We start from the raw sequence: 18,787 nt of genomic DNA on the forward strand, positions 1-18,787 counted from the left end.
TTTCCATATAATTCCTTTCCAAATATTCCTTTCCAAAAATCATATCACCAAGAAAGAACTGAAAACTTAAAGGTTTTAATAAAATTTTCAAAAACAGCTGCACAAAAGTGTGACTCTGCACGATCCATTTTGGAAACAGAACTCCACCTTAACAAACAATTTAAAAGTAAAGAAACAGGCTGGGGAAATGAGCAAACAAGAGAAAAAAATCTCACCATAAATCATTCCTTTGGTGAAAAGGAAGACAAAAATACATATTCAGACATTAACTAGGTCAAAATACCTACATTCAAAGACTTACCCCCAAAATTGATTGGTCTCAAATCGTGGAAGAGTTCAAAAAACATTTTAAAAACCAAATAAGAGAAATAGAGGAAAAATTGAGAAGTGAAATGTGAGTGATGCAAGAAAAAAATGGGAAAAAAGTCAAAGATAAGAAAAAGCAAAACAAATTGAAAAAAAATAATATCTTAAAAAATAAATGGCAAAGAAAAAAAAAAAACTAATTAATGAAGAGAAAAGGGCCTTAAAAAGCAGAATTGGACAAATGGAAAGAGAGATACAAAAATTCATTGAATAGAAATATTCTTAAAAATTAGAATTGAGCTAGACTTGTGATGAAGAGAGCCATCTGCAAACAGAAAAATAACTGAATGTGGATCACAAAATAGTATTTTCACCATTTTTGTTGTTTGCTTGGTTTTTTTTCTTTTTCCTTTTTTTTTCCTTTTTGATCTTATTTTTTTCTTGTGCAGCATGATAAATGTAGGGATATTTATAGAAGAATTGCACATGTTTAACATATATTGAATTACTTGCTATCTAGGGGACAAAGTGGTGAAAGGGAGGGAGAAAAAAATTGAAACAATGGTTTTGCGAGGATGAATATTGAAAACTATCTTTGCATGTATTTTGAAACTAAAAAGTGAGTATTAAAATATTAGAATTGAGCAAATGAAAGCTAATAAACATGAAAAATCAAGAAACAATAAAAAATCAAAATAATTTTAAAAATAGATGATGGTGTGAAATATCTACTCTGGAAAATCACTGACCTGTTAAAAATATTTAGGATAAATAATTTGAAATTTATTTGACTAGAAAAAGATATTTTTTTTAATGCTAAATTAAAAATTCTGAAAAATCTAAGAAGAGAATAATCAAATTGAGAGTAAGAAAATTATTGAAATAGTAAGCAAAAATAAGATTTGATTTTATGAAAAAAAAACAAATATAATGATGGTGAATTTTATTAGAAAAAGAAAAGAAGAAAGCAAATTATTAGTACCAATAATGAAAAGAGCAAACTTACTACCAATGCAGAAGAAGTTAAAACAATGATCAGGAATATTTTTTTTTGCCAGATAGATGACAACAAATCTGACAGTCTAAGTGAGGTGGATGAATATTTGCAGAAATATAAATTGTCCAGATTAACAGAAGAAGAAATAAATTACTTAAATAAACCCAATGTTAGAAAAAAGAAATTGAACAAGCCATCAATGAACTCCTTAAGAAAAAAAAAAGAACTTTTTTAGGGCCAGATAGATTTACAAGTGAATTCTACCAAACACTTAAAAAACAATTAATTTAAAATAATATAAACTATTTGGAAAAATAGTCAAAGGATGAATCTTGCCAAGTACCTTTTAGGACACAAATATAGAACTGAAACCTGAACCAAGAAGAGTAAAAAAAAAGGGAGAGAAAAGAATGGAATAATATACTGAATGAATACTGATTAAAAATTTTAAATGAAATATTAGCAAAGAGATTGCAACTCATCATCAGGATAATACACTGTTGGAATCCTTACTAACTGCTAAGTAATTAGAGTTGATCTAATCTTACAAGAAGATGTTTTGGGCAGAACCTGAAACAAGGTACTAAGTAGAACTACCCATAATCCCTCTCTCTGGAAGGAGCATAAATAGGCCAATGGGCCAGTCGGAGAGTTCTTGAGAGAGGAGAGAGGAAGATGCTACAAGTGGAGATTTCACGGGAATGGCATGAAGAGTTGGAGCTGGCTGGAGGCTGTAGAAAGCAGAGGCAGAGGCTGGTGAAGGTCAGTATGCAGAGAGTTCAGAACAGATTTATTATCCCATAACAGTATATGAATGAGAGGCAGGGCCCAGCTCTAAAGTATCAATCAAAGGACAGGTGGGGCATGATAGCAGCTGAGGTTACACCCAGAGAGACTTTAGAAATTCAGAACTCTGATGTCATCAACCAACAGAAAAGCAATCAGGATTACAGTTGGGAAGAATACAGGCCTTTTAAGACAACAAGACAATATCCAATGCAAACAGCTCCAATGTAATTACCAGATGATGAGGAGAAATCCCAAAAGTGGTAAATAGAAGAGAATTAGATAGGTTAACTGCTTGGGGAAGAGGATCTGCTTATATTTCCACAGGTGGAAAAGGAATCAGATGGCTAACAATGAGACTGTCAAAAGAACTTTAAAATCTTCAGCTTTCAGTTCCTGAAAAACCAGCAAGAATCACTGGATTCCCTGAGATGAAAAATTGTTGATGAGACTTTTTGCAGTACTTCAGAGCTTACAGGAATTATTAGATTCCTGGCGCATGAACTAATGGACAATGGATTCCTTATGGACTATTTCTAGGACTTATGGACATTTGTAAATTTTCAGGTCGATTTATGTTGTTACATTACTACTAGCCTGTGTTATATTACTATGTGCTTATGTATTTTAAGCAATTGCAAGAATCATTGGATTTCTTGAGATGAAAGATTGTTGATGAGACTTTTGCAGTAGTTAAATTTTCATGTTGATTCATGTTATTTGTTACATTACCTGCCTTTGCGGAAGTGACGTCGCCGGCTCTCCACTTTCTTTCCACCCGGTTGTCCGTTGCGGATTGAGCTCGCGGCCACAGGACTATGCCCGGTAAGCTTCTGTCAGGGACCGAAGGCGAGTCGGAGACGACCATGGAGGCGACGGAGCAGACGCGGAAGGCCAAAAAGGAGAAAGAAGTGAATGGAGACATAGGAGAGAAAGACGCTACGAGTCGAGATTTCACCGGAATGACATGAAGACTGGAGCTGGCTGGAGGCTGAAGGACCAGACCTTTGGATTTAAAGACATTCGGAGAGAGCTCTTGGAACCAAGCAGAGAGATAGGCCTCTAAGCTAACCGGGCTATATTGGAAATAATAAAAGATCTGAACTTTCATCACCTGGCTGCTTTTTGAGAAGAAAAAGCTCACAACAATACACTATGACCAATTTTTTTTTTTTAATCAGGTATACAAGGCTAGTTCAATATCAGGAAAACTATTGGCACAATTGATCATATTAGGTGAAAAACTAACAGAAATCATATGATAATCTCAATAAATGCTGAAAAATACTTTGATAAAATACAGTACATTCCATAGAATACATTCCAACTAAATACACTGGAGAGCATAAGAATAGAGTTTTCCTTAAAATGATAAGCAACATCTATCTAAAACCATGACTTTAGCAATAAGAGGAAAAAAGAAATTGGAAAAATAGATCAGGTAACGAGGAAACAACACTTTTACTTTTTTTTCATGGGATTTGATGGTATATTTAAAGCATTTTTGAGAATCAATTCAAAAAGTACTAGAAACAATTAACATCTTTAGCAAAGTTGTAAGATATAAAATAAATCCATATAAATAATCAGCATTTCTATAAGTTACTAACAAAATCTAGCAGCAAAAGATAAAAAGAGAAATAAAATTGAAAATAACTGGATAATTTAAAATATTTGGCAGTCTATCTACCAAGACAAATCAAGTAACTCTATTACCATGATTGCTTTTCACACAAAGTCAGACCTAAACAACTGGATAGATAGGATTTGCTCACGGATAGGCTGTGTTAATATAATAAAAATGATATTCCTAACTAAATTAGTCTACTTATTCAGTGCAATATCAAACAGACAAAAATATTTTATAGAGCTAGAAACAAAACAAAATTCATCTGAAAAAAGAAATGGTTAATATCAAGAAATTAATGGGGAACAAAATGTCATAGGAAGGTGATTTTGCTACTGGTTATGAAATAGTGTTGAATCAATGGGATCGGTTAAGTACCCAAGGCATAATAATGAGTGAATATAGTAATCTGCTGTTTGATAAACCCTGACTCCAGCATCTGGGATAAACACTCGTTATTTCACACACAAAAAAATGCTGGAAATACTGGAAAATATCACATCAGAAACTAGGCATAGACCAACATCTCACATTCTGTATCAAGTTCCAGTCATAATTTAAGCATAAAGGCTAATATTATAAGCAAATTAAGAAAGTAAGGGATACTTTACCTGTGAGATCTTTGGAGAAGGGAGGAATTTATGACCAAACAAGAAATGGAGAACATTAAGGAAAACAAAATGAATTATTATGATTTTGACAAATTAGAAAAAAAAAATTTGCAGAAACAAAACTAATGCAGCCAAGATTAGAAGAAAGGCAAAAAGCTGGGTAAAAAAGTTTTACAGCCAGTATTTCCAAAAAAAGCCTCATTTCTAAATATATAGAGAACTGAATCGAATTTATAATAATATAAATCATTCACCATTTGTTAAATAGTCAAGGGATATGAATATACAATTTTCAGATGAAATTAAAACCATTTAAAGTCATATCAAAATTGCTTTAAATCACTATTGATTAGAAAAATGCAAATTGAAATAATTCTGAGGAACTGCCACAGACATATTAGGTTAGTTAAAATGACAGGAAAAGATAATGATAAATATTATTGGGTATATAGGAAAAATGGGACATTAATGCAGCTTATGTTGTTGTGAACTGACCCAACCATTCTGGAAAACAATTTGGGAGTATACCCAAAGGGCAATAAAATTATGTTTAATCATTGATTCAGCAATGGCAGTACTGGATCTGTATCCCTGAGAGATCATAAAAAAGGAAAAAAGATCTCACATGTACAAAAAGCTCTGTAGTAATTCTATTGCTGATGGCAAAGAACTGGAAATTGATTATACACCCACCAATTTGGGAATGACTGAACAAGTTATGCTATGGGAAAGTACTATAATACTTGGATCATTTCATAACTCCACTAACAATGCATTACTGTTCCAGTTTTCTCACATTTCCTCCAATATTTACTATTATATTTTCCTGTTACCTTAACTAATTTGATATGTCTGATATCAGGGTTGAGTCCCTTTTAATTTTGTTTGTGTTGCCTTTGTTTGTGCAAAACCATTTTAAATTTTTATTTTTTTTTTCATTTTGCATTTCATTATATTCTCTAGTTCTTTTCTGGTCATTATTTCCTCCCTTTTCCAAAGATCTGATAGTTAAATTATCCCTTGCTCTCCTAATTTGTTTATAATATCACATTTTACTCCTAAATCATGTTCTCATTTGGCCTTATTTTGATATAGGGTGTGACATGTAGTTTGTCGAGTTAGTGACATATTATTTTCCAGTTTCTCCAGCAATTTTTGTGAAACAGTGAGTTCTTATTCCTGAAGCTGAAGTTTTGAAACCACCTTTCAAGTATAAGATTAGTATAGTTATTGATTATTGTGTCATATGTATCTAACCACTCTATTTTTTAGCCAGTGACATATGGTTTCAATGACTCCTGCTTTATAGTAGTTTAAACTATCCATCATTCTTCGTATTTTTTTAAACTAATTCCCATAATATTCTAGACTTTTCATTCTTTCAGATGAATTTTGTTACTTTTATTTCTAGCTCTTTAAAATGATTTTTGCCAGTTTGACTGGTATGGCACTGAACAAGTATACAGTTAGGCAGAATTATCATTTTTATTGTATTAGCTTGGCCTATCCAAAAGCAATTGATATTTTTCCAAGTGTTTTGATCTGACTTTATATGTATAAAAAGTCGTTTGTAATTATATTCCCATTAATTAAATTAATTAATTAGTATTTTGTAATTAGGTTCTGGGTTTGTCTTGCCAGATAGATAACCAAATATTTTATTTTGTCTATGGTTATTTCAAATGGAATTTCTCTTTTTATATCTTGTTGCTCGACTTTGTTAGTAACATTTACAAATGCTGATGATTTGTGGGGGCTTATTTTATATCCTGCTTATGCTGTTAATTGTTTCAAGTAAGTTTTTGGATGATTTTCTAAGATCCTCTAAGTCTATTATCATATCATGTGCAAAGAGTAATAGTTTTATTTCCTCATTGCTTATTCTAAATCCTTCATTTATTTTATTTAACTTTCATATTGTTAAAGCCAACATTTTGAATACAATATTGTATAATAGTAGTGATAATGGGCACCCTTGTTTCACCGCTGGTCTTATTGGGAACACAACCAGCTTCTCTACATTACAAATAATACTTGCTGAAGATTTTAGATAGATGTTGCTTATGATTTTGACATACAGCTGGGAAAAATGGCTCCTAATTATTGCTTCAATTTCCTCTTTATTGGTGTAGAATTCACCGTTTTCATTTTTAATATTAGCAATTTGATTTTCTTGTTTCCTTTTTCTAATCAAATTAACTAAACAATTATCTATTTTTTTTCATAAAACCAGCTCTTAGTTTTGTTTGTTAGTTTAATAGATTTCTTATTTTCAGTTTTATTAATCTCCCCTTTTATTTTCAGAATTTCAAATTTGGTATTTAATTAGGGGGTTTTAATTTGTTCTTTTTCTAGTTTTCCTTTCCTGCTTTCCTTCTTCACCAGTGTTTTGCTTTTGAGCATGACCCTCCTTTCCCTTTCTACTTCTGTTCTCCTTTCTTTTAGCTTTCTTTTCTTTCCCCTTGCCCCTCCTGCTTCTCTATAGGGTGAGGCAAATTTCTTTGTCATACTACATATGGCTGATATTCTCTCTTTGAACCAAATTCAATGAGATTAAAAGGTCAGACAGTGCTCATTTCCCTCCCTTTTTTCCCTTCAATTGTAACAGGTCTTTTTTTTTTTTTATGTTTGTTTGTTTCTTCTTGTGATGTTATTTATCCCATTTTACTTCCCCTTTCATCTTCTTCCAGTACAATTCCTTTTCCACCCCTACTTTCTTTTTCATATCATCACAATAAAGTCAAATTATAACTGCACCTTCTAAGTATACCCCTTACAAAGATATATTTCTCAAGAGTTAAACATATCATCTTCCCATATATAGATGTAAAATTTGTAACTTTTAAAAATGTTGTTTCTTCCCTTTTTTACCTTTTTATGCTTCTCTTGAGTTTTGCAATTGAAGATCACATTTTCTGTTCAGCTCTGGTCTTTTCATCAAAAACAAATGAAATTGCCCTATTTCATTGAATATCTATCTTTTCCCCTGAAAGGTAATGCTTAATTTTGCTGGGTAGTTGATTTTTGATTTCAGGCCAAACTCATTTGACATCCAAAATAATACATATTCCAGGACCTTCAGTCCTCTAAAATGGAAGCTGGTAGGTCCTGGATAAATATATGTTTGTTGAGGCAATTAGGGTTAAGTGATTTGCTCAAGGTCACACATCTAGGAAGTAGTAAGTGTCCAAGGCCAGATTTGAACTCATGTTTTCCTGACTTCAGGGCTGGTGCTCTATCCACTGCACTACCTCACTGCCCTGCTTCCTAGATATTTGAATCTTTTTCTTTTCTTTTCTTTTCTTTTTCTTTTTCTTTTTTTTTTCTTTTGTAGCTGCTTGCAATATTTTCTCCTTGATCTGAAAGTTATGAAATTTGGCTACAATATTCCTTGTAGGCTTCATTTTTGGGTCTCTTTCAGTAAGTAATCAGTGGATTTTGTCAATGGTCAATTTACCTCTGGTTTTAGGACATCTGGGCTATTTTACTTGATGATTTCTTGATTTCATAGTGATTTTCAGGTATTCAAAGAATTCTTCAATTGTTTCTCCTGGAGCTATTTTTCAGGTTAGTTGTTTATTTTATATTTTTGTAGTTTTGTCTGACTGATTCTTGATGTTCCATGGAGTCATTCATTTTATTTGTTCAATTCTAATTTTTAATGAACTGTTTTCTTTGGTTAGCTTTTTTACCTTCTTTTGTTTTTGACTAATTGAAGTTTTAACTGAGTTGTTTTGTTCATTGGATTTTTTGAAGCCCTTCCAATCTATCAGTGGTTTTATTCCAACATTCAGAACTGTTCAGAGGCTTAATTTCACATATTTTTGAAGGAAACTGGGAAACTCAAGCAACTTTCTGAATTCAGTGTGCCATCTTGGATCCATACCTGAAACTCCCTCTTTGTCTAATTTTATTCCTGAATATTTTTATTTTTCTCAATTGAAACATTACTAAACCTTATAGGAACCTTTCCCCCTTCCACTGAAATTCAGTATTTTATGATGTCATACTATTTATAATCTTTCACCAACATTCTCCAAAAAGATTTCACAAGTTAGTTTTTATTCTAAATTTGTGGCTTCCATTTAGAGGTTCATGGATTCTTAAGTAGTCATGTTGATGATCCAAAGAGTTCACCTAAAATAGTAATAATAATTAATAATATTAATAATAATACCTTATTACTATTTCTCATTTCATCAATTTGAGAAGTCTCTATTAAGCACTTTTAATATGCAAAATATTGCTATTAATGACCATGAAAAAATGATAAAATATATATTTGAAGCTATGCATACATGACATTAAAATATCTGATGGATTCAGTGGGAAACTTGCTTGATCATACAGATAATTTATCCAAATTAAATCAAAATAAAATATGACTTGTTTCAATTAATTGAATTTTCACCTGAATGGATAATCCATTTTGTTCTGTACTGAGATAGGGAACATTTTCTTTTTTTTTCTGGCAAGAGCCATTTGGATTTTCATATCATTCATAGGCTATACAAAACTTGTATAGCCTGCTTGCTATATAACTTTCAACTTGAAGAACTTAAATCAATATGGTACCCAGATCTGAGCTCATCAACATTTGTAGTTGCCTTTGCAAATGATTTCATTGAAATTATATGACCTGCTGGTCAGTTGTTCCCCAACCCTGATCTACATCATGAAATGCCTTTGAAATAAAGTAAATACTTAATTTCTCAAACAGGTATTAAAAAAAAAAACTTTTGGAATGTTTATTTTAGAGTTTTAGAAGATAAAGTTTTACTCAGCATGTGATTTATTGATTTCATGCTGTAAGCATTTTAAAGACTACATTGTAAATGAGATTAGTACCATTCTTCACTGAAATTCACATTTGAGTTAGAAATATATTTATCCTTGAGGGGTTTCAAGATTTTGGAATATGAAATCTCAGAGAAATGTAAAAGTATCACAATTACTCTTCCTGGAGCTATATCAAATCACACACACACACACACACACACACACACACACACACACAAACCCTTTTGTTTGAATACCAGACAAAAAGTGTTCACATGGACTGGAATTAATTCAGGTGGATTCTCATGTCAACATTTCCCAAAGTTAAATGGAAATTTTCACATTTTACTATTTTGTTATTGCCATTTAAGAAGCTCAATCAAACCAGCAGGAAATAGAAAAGGCTTTAAAAATGACAAAAGGATGTTCTATAAAATAACAAGCGACAAGAAAATTTGTTTCATGTAGAGTTTTTCTTTTCATTCCAACATCGCATGTTTTTCAAATGTACTAGCAAATGAAATTATGATGAAAACACCCAAAGGCTCATTTAGAATTTCTCTTTTGTCTCTGTAACATCTGTCATAATCAAGATGATATTCAGCAGTCATTATTGTAGTCCCTGTTGCTCAGGGGGGAAAAATTACTTTGTACATCCAAATATAGCAGTTAAAAATCCCTGTGAGGAATTTAATTTGGATATTTTACAACAGCAGCATAAACTAATATATTCTAAGGAAGTTAAATTGTCTGTAACTGTTCAGATAACACAGTGGATAAATTTCAAGTGTCATCCCTCTAGGAGTCAAAAGTCATGAGATATAGATATGGCAGGGAGGATAGAGGAGGAAATAGCCCAAGACTTTTTTGAAGCGGCATACAAATTATTATTTTTTTTTAGTATATCTTTATGATTGCTTTTTACATACCATCAAAACCTAAATACATATAAAACAACCAAAATACATTGTCAATTTTAACAGCAGATATGAGCACATTATATCTTTAATGTTTGATATGTTGACATTCTCATTACTTTATTCCCTTTTATTGGAAAGGCTTTTTAATTTACTAGTTTTTGTTTAAAAACAGTAATTCTTTTTCTTTCTTGCAACCCAATCATTACCTTATATACAATGTATTTTTTGAAACTATCCTCTGTGACAAAGTGGGGAAGAGTAAAAACAAATAAGACAGGAATCTCTACAGTCCAGATTTTGTATTATTCTAATCCATAATGCCCTTAGCATATCTCTTCAGGGTGCAGAAAAGGCTTTTTCATCATATATCCTATGGAATCAACATTAACACTTAGATTTAAATGGAGTTCAGCTACTTTTCTTTGATGTTTTTATTTTTGTTGTAGTCTTTATGAATATTGAATTTCTTGCTTCTGGTATTTTTTTTATAGATTCAGATAACTTCCCATATTTTATGAAATCCTCAAAAGTAAAATTTTTCTTTTTTTAAAGTGTTTTTCCCATTATGTATAAAGACAATTTCTAACCTTCATTTTTAAAGAATTATTTTATTTAGAAAAACAGAAAAAGAAAAAAAAAGATAAACAGAAAAGGAATATGAAAACAAAATAAAACAAAACAAAAGATAACATTGTCATGTGCACAGCAGGAAAACAGGAAGGATTCAAAATTTCTAACAACAAATGACTAGTCCCAGAAAGTGTATGTTTTAGTAAGAGAAATTATATTTATGAATATCTATCTTTTCTTTACTTCCTTGTAAATTGTTCTTTTGTTATCTACCATATATGTTTTTTGCTTTATTCGTTTTCCTCCTTTCATCCTTCCCACCTCCTCCAAGCAAGCTATAGAAAAGAAAATATATATTTATGCATACATATGTAGATATGTACAGGCACATATATAGACACATACCACATCCACACACATATCTTTCCCATACTTGCTGACTGCTTTAATTCTGCTCCTTAACTTGCCTTGTTATTATAAGTAAGATTTTTATAATTCTGTTTATTCAGCCATAATTGAGGTGTACCAATTTTTGCCTAGTTTTTTGCTAAGAAAAAAAGTATTTCATAAGTACTTTCTGTCCTAGTCATCTTTGGTGCATATATGCTATGAATAGATTAGCCACTTTTCTTATAGAATTCTGAATTTTATTTCAGCAATGTTTGATCAATTCACAGTTGCACTAACAGTATATTAACATTATTGTCTTAACATAAAATGGAATGGACTTCTAAAGTCTTTGAATCCAAGTCTCTTATTTTATAGATTAGGACAATGACGCCAGTACAGATTTAAGAAGTTTACATAAAATCATGTACTTGTTAAGTAACAGAGCTGGAATTTGATCTTTGGGTCTAAGCCTCCAAATATTCTCTTTCCACTCAACCTCTCATTCATGGCCACTCCAACACTTTCTATCTTTTGTTATTTTTGCAAGTTTTTTTTTTACTGTGACATTTTATTTAATTTAGTTCTTTCTTATTAATGATTGGAGCATTTTTATACAATCAGTCTTTTACACACACACACACACACACACACACACACGCACACATATTTACACTACTCAAACATAAAGTTTTATTTTTTCATACTTTTAAAAATAGTTATGATTTTCTAATATTAAAAGTGGCTTTAAAAACCAGAATTGAAATCATTTTTAAAATTTTTGTTATTAAAAAAAATCAATCAAATATATTACTATTGTGTTTTTGTAACAAAAACTATTAATTTTTGAATGGAAAAATGAATAGAATAGCTGGATTGCAGAAATATAATTTTCCTTTATTACATTCTATCTATCTGCTTCCTAAATTAAATTGAACTTAATTGAAATTAAAGTAAACATTTGTAAAGTCAGCAAATTAACAAGCACTTTTTATTAAGTACCTCCTATATGACAGGGCGCTGAAAAGTAACATGATTATATACCTGAAAAAAGCTTTCACTATAAAATGGGGAATATATTTTGTAAACAACTATAAAACAACTGGATAGATTAGAGATAATATAACAAGAAAACACTAGGAGTAAGAAGAAACTAGTAAAGTTTTCTTTAACAAGTAGAGAATTTAACTGAGGTATAGAAGAAGTATAGGGGGTATAGAAGAGAAAATAATTTCAGGTATGGGAGAAAATCAGGAGGCATGGCTAGAATTTGAAAATGGAGTGTGATGTACAAGACATAGCATAGAGGCTATGATCATATGATCACTAGATCATAGAATGGAGAGAAACTATGTATAAAAAGAAAGAAGCACAAAGATTTATTTCATTATATGGTTATAAATGGTTTTAAAAGAAATGAGATGTAATAATGAAAAAACAAGTCACTAGAGTTTGTTGAATAGAAAAATAACATGGTTAGATTTGCATTCTAAGAAGATCAATTTGAAAGCTAAGTAAATATGGCTTAAAGTTGGAGAGGATTTGAAGCAGTGAAACCAACCAGAATGTGGCTGCATTGATCTGGGTTTGAGATAATGAGAGTAGACATTAGGATTATGAGTGTGTCAGAAGAAGATGCTGAAATGCAGACTGAATAATCTAAATGATAAGGAGTGATAGGAAGATTTTAAGAATAAGATTTTAGGTTATCAGCCTGGGTAAATGGGAATATAGTGGAACCCACCCATGAAAATATAAGGAAAATAGGTACAAAAGGAATGGTAGTTTAGTTTTAGTCATTTTGAGTTTCAGATATCTATAAGACATTCAATTGATAGTGTTCTTTAGGAACTTGGAGATGAACAACTGAAGATCAGGAGAAAGATTAGGGATAATTGAATTGATGAAAAATAAGAGTATCAGATAAAACTATACTAAGGGAGAGGAGAGGAGGTCCTAGGGTATTGGAAATATCCACAGTTCGTGTTCTAGATGAAATTCCAGCAAAGGATGCTGAGAATGAGTGCTCATACAGTTAGGAAGAGAAGCAGATCTCTACTCACAAAGAACTTACATTCAAATGGGGGAGACAAGGACAAATACTATATAAATAACATGAACCTAAAGTGAAGAAATACAAACATATCCAAGTAGTTACATATAAAGTAGTTTTGGAGGGAGCTTTCCTAGCATTAAAAAAAGGCTTCATGAATAAGATTTTACTTGAAGAGACAGATTCTATGATAGAAAAAAAAAGGTAGGTAGTAAGATTAGGCAATGAAAAACAAAGATAATGGAGACAAAGTACTGATTATTAGAAAGAGAAAGAAATCCCATTTGACTACATCATAGATCAAACAATGAAGAGTAATGGGAGTTGGGTTGTGAAGGGCTTTAAAATATAAACAGAGCAGTTTATATTTCATCCTAAAGGCAATAGGAAGGTGCTGAAATTAATTGATTAGAGACATCATTTGGTAAGGTCTGCACTTAAAGAAAATTGTTGTGGAGGCATGTGGGATAAAAAAGATTCAGTATCCAAGGATAATACCCAGATTTTGAACCCAAGAGACTGGAAGAATGCTGGTATCTTTGATCGAATGTGGAAGTTTATAAAAAGAGATGTTTTGGGGGAGAAAAGTTTTAGAGTACATTTTGCTCAGATTTCTGTGAATTTCAGATTTTGAAATGCCCAACAGGCAATTATTGTGAGATTATCTATTCATAAGATAAATCAGTGATTCAATGAATATAAAATATATAAATGTTTATAAGGTACCAAGGACTATACTAAAAGATCTGTATACAAATATGAAAGCAAAGACCAAATACTTAAGAAGTTTATTTTCTAGAAAAGGCATAGAGTATGGCCTGTGGTTTCAGAATTCAGAGTTTGTGAGCACAAGAGTGAGGAGAAGGAAGGAAAGGACATATGTCAAGTGTGGAGTAGGTTATCAAGGAGGTTGTGGAGATAATTAGAGAGAAAGAAGTAAGGAGAAGAATAGCTGAGGATTTTCCTGAAATTATGTTCCAAAAGAGGCAATCACAAATCAATAGTTTCCTAAAACCATAAATTAAATTGTACATGCATGATTATAGCCCACATTCAGAGATTATTTATACTCTTTGAAAGCTGAATACTAGTCATGTAAGTGAAAGGCAATTGTATCTGGGGATTGAGAAATTCTCAATTTTATGAATGTCCAAATACTCTTGATTTTAAAAAAAGAAAAACAGAAAAGACAATATTACAACAAACTTAGAGAGAAGCAAATAAAAAGTCCAGTTGAGAGCACATAACAAATTTTGTAGTAGCTTCAAAGTATGATTTCACAATTGTTTTTCCCAATTCCTTTCACACAGCATATAAGAAAAAAAAAGTAGGGAATAATGAAAGTAACATAAATCTAACATTTGACACCACAAGATCTCCAGTAAGAAAATGGGTTGAGGAACTCATGAAAAGAAGACAGTATAGAGTTGAACTGGTTTAACAAGAGCTCAACGTAGGCACAAGAAGAGAAAAGACAGTGCAGGATTGATGGGCTAGTTAAGAAATCAATGGTGAACATCAAAGTGAATTTGAAGAAAGGGATGTGCAGAGTTAGATACTAATTATTATTAATAATTAATACTAATTAGTTAAATACTAATAATTTATGATTAAATTAGGAATTTGATATTTTATAAATATGGAATTGCAGGTAAAAGTAAAATTAAGGATATGATTCTGATAGTTGTGGTGAGATGGAGGATTTGGTCATAACTGAGGAGTTCACTGAAGAACTGCAATGTTTGACTCTGTCTTTCTATCTATCTATCTATTTATCATGACAAAGGCCATATGTATGAAGGCAGAATTTGAAAAGAAAATAAAGACTATGTGCTATGCATTGAATTCATTGAAGGAAGGAGACTGTTCTGGAAACATCAGGCAATAAGCACAAGATTATAGATAATATGATAATATGATATATATATATATATATAATGAATTTCAATGAAAAATATCTAAGTAATGTTATTAGAAGGAAAGTAAAGGGTGGAGACAAGGCTACTACATTGGAGTCATATGAACTTGTAGGTAGTTCATGCAAGTTGAAATAATTGTTGCTTAGGAAGTCTTTAAGTTGTCTTATGTCTCTAATAGACGCAGACAAAACTATTACTTCGGAGTTATATGTAGCCATTTAAAGTAAAAAAAAAAAAATGCTGGAGACAATTCAATAAGAGAGGTAGAGGTCCAGAACTCTGGAGAAGTATATTTGAAATAAGGCTACTTACAACAAGGTGTTAACTCAGTGGAATTGATGAGTTGATAGTTCTCTAGTTTACCTATACTTAGTACATAGTATAGTGATATAATGGTTCTCTAGTTCACACATACTCAGTATGCTGTAATGATGTAATTGTAATAGAGTATTTAAGGGCTGAGAAGGACTGGAAATGAGACATTCCATTTTTGACCATTCTCCTTGTGGCTCTCCTGCCTCCTGCACTCCTTCACTAAGACCAAGATTGGGCCAGAATAAAGATTCTAGACTCTATTCCTGACCATTCTCATGGTATTTATCCTGCTGAGACAAAGGCCTCCAGAAAGGTAGCCCAAATATTACAAAGAGATTTAAATTTTCTATATTTTGTAGGTAGGCAATATATTTTTATTATATCTTTTTATTTACAAAACATATGTATGTGTAATTTTTTCAACATTGACCCTTGCAAAACTTCTGTTCTAAGTTTTCCCCTCCTCCCCACCCCCACCCCTAGATTGGGAGATAATCTGATTCATGTTAAATTATATGTTACATCCAATATATGTATACATATTTATACAGTTATCTTGCTTCACACACAAAAAAAAAAATTCAAATCTTAAAAGGAAAAAAAAACCTGAGAAGGAAAACAAAAATGCAAGCAAACAATAACAAGAAAGAGTGAAAATGCTATGTTAGGGATGGCACTCAGTTCCCATAGTACTCTCTCTGCCAGTCTAGAACTAATTCAGAGGCTGAAATTGATAATTAGCTGAGGGTCATTGGAGAAGGTCAGAAAGAAACCTTATGTCCTCTCTAAAAGATCTTGGCTCCACCTCCAGTAGGCAATAGGTTAAAAATAAAGAAAAAATAAATAATTGATCTTCACAAATGAGTCAGCCAGACTGCAAATTGTCATGTGGAGAATCTTTTTTTTTTTTTTGATTTAGGGTAAATATGATAGTAAAATTATTACAAATTTAATTAAAATACTTCTATTAAGTTAAAGAGCTATTATTATTGTAATGAAATTTTAAATTTGTCAGTTAATTAGTAATAAAGTTTATAAATACTTTTTTACTTTTATAGTTTTTCATATGGTGAAACTAATTTTTATTTTTATTTAATTTTTAATTTGATAATAATAAATAAAATAAATAACAAGGATTTCCATAAAATTATGGAATTAAAAAATGACTGTACATGAAACTGCAAATCTATTATGTAAAAGTTGCTATTCCTTTTAAATATATAATTAAATGTCATACAACTTTTTTCTTTTCTTTTTTTTTTCTTATCTCCAAGTTCCCTGCCCTAGAGATGGCTACCATTACACCTAAATGTATGTGTATGTATATGTATGCATGCATGCATGGCTATGTGTATAAAATCATTCTATACATATTTCTATTTATCATTCCTTTTTCTGGTTAGAGATAGCCAAAAAAACATTGTCCCTTGCACTCACTTCTGTTCCAACTTTATGCTTCCTTCCCTCCACTCCCTCCTTTAGATGGCAGGCAGTCTCATATATGTTAAACATGTTAAAGTATACATTAATTACAATATATGTGTACAGATCCATACAGTTCTCTTGTTGCACAAGAAAAATCGGATTCCAAAGGTAAAAATAATGTGGGAAAAAAACCCAAAATGCAAGTAGTCCACATTCATTTCCCAGTATTCTTTCTCTGGGTGTAACTGATTCTGTCTATCATTGATCAATTGGAACTGAATTGGATCTTCTCATTGTCGAAGATATCCACTTCCATCAGAATTGATCCTCATATAGTATTGTTGCTGAAGTGTGTAATGATCTTTTTGGTTCTGCTCATTTCACTTAGCATCAATTCATGTAAGTCTCTCCAAGCCTCTGTATTCATTCTGATGGTTATTTCTTACAGAACAATAATATTCCATAACATTCATATACCACAATTGACCCAACCATTCTCCAATTGATGGGCATCCATTCAATTTTCAGTTTCTATCCACTACAAAAAGGACTGCCACAAAGATTTTTGCCCATACAGATTGCTTTCCCTTCTTTAAGATCTCTTTGGGATATAAGCCCAGTAATAACACTTCAGGGTCAAAGGGTGTACACAGTTCAATAACTTTTTGAGCATAATTCCAAATTGTTCTCCAGAATGGTTGGATCCATTCACAACTCTACCAACAATGCATCAGTGTCCCAGTTTTCCCACATCTCCTCCCACATTCGTCATTATCTTTTCCTGTCATCTCAGTCAATCTGACAGGTGTGTAGTGGTATCTCAGAGTTGCCTTAATTTGCATTTCTCTGATCAATAGTGATTTGGAACACCCTTTCATATGAGTAGAAATAGTTTCAATTTCATCATCTGAAAATTGTATGTTCATATCCTTTGACCATTTATCAATTGGAGAATGGCTTGATTTCTTATAGAGTCAAGTCTCAATACATTTTGGAAATAAGGCTTTTGTCAGAAACTTTAACTGTAAAAATGTTTTCCCAGTGTATTGCTTCCTTTGTAATCTTGTTTGCATTAGTTTTGTTTGTACAAAAGCTTTTTAATTTGATATAATCAAAATTTTCTATTTTGTGATTAATAATGATCTCTACTTCTTCTTTGGTCATAAATTCCTTCCTCCTGCAGAATTCTGAGAGGTAAACTATCCTATGTTCTTCTAATTTATTTATTATCTCATTTTTATGCCTAAATCATGAACCCATTTTAATCTTGTCTTGGTGTACCGTGTTAAGTGTGAATCCATGCCTAGTTTTGTCATACTAATTTCCAGTTTTCCTAGCAGTTTTTGTCAAATAGTGAATTCTTATCCCAAGAGTTGGAATCTTTAAGTTTGTCAAACACTAGATTGCTATATTGACTATTGCTAGATTGACTATTTTGTCCTGTGAACTTTCTTAGCCAGTACCAAATGGTTTTGGTGACTGCTGCTTTGTATATAGTTTTAGATCAGGTACAGCTAGGCCACCTTAATTTGATTTCTTTTTTCAGTAGTTCTCTTGCAATTCTTGATCTTTTTCTTCTTCCATATGAATTGTGTTGTTATTTTTCTAGATCATTAAAATAGTTTCTTGGGAGTTTGATTGGTATAGCACTAAATAAATAGATTAGTTTAGGTAGTATGGCCATCTTTATTATATTCGCTCAGCCTATCCAAGAGTACTTAATATTTTTCCAATTGTTTAAATCTGACTTTATTTGTATTTAACATATTTTGTAGTTTTGCTCCTATAGTTCTTGACTTTTCTTTGGCAATAGATGCCCAAATATTTTATGCTATGGATAGTTATTTTAAATGGAATTTCTTTTTGTATTTCTTGCTGTTGGATTTTGTTGATGATGCAATTCTACTTTTAAAGTTTTATTTTTTAATTGTTTTTTTTTTTTTTCTTCAGTGAATTACCTTTTTATCCCCATTTGGACAGTTATGCTTTTTAAAGAATTCTCTTCATTGACTTTTTGTAATTCATTACCATTCAGCCTAATGTGTTTTTAAGGTGTCATTTTCTTCAGTATTCTTGTTTTTGCTATTTTGTT

Source organism: Antechinus flavipes, chromosome 3 (assembly GCF_016432865.1).
Source record: "Antechinus flavipes isolate AdamAnt ecotype Samford, QLD, Australia chromosome 3, AdamAnt_v2, whole genome shotgun sequence".
Classification (NCBI taxonomy): Eukaryota; Metazoa; Chordata; class Mammalia; order Dasyuromorphia; family Dasyuridae; genus Antechinus; species Antechinus flavipes.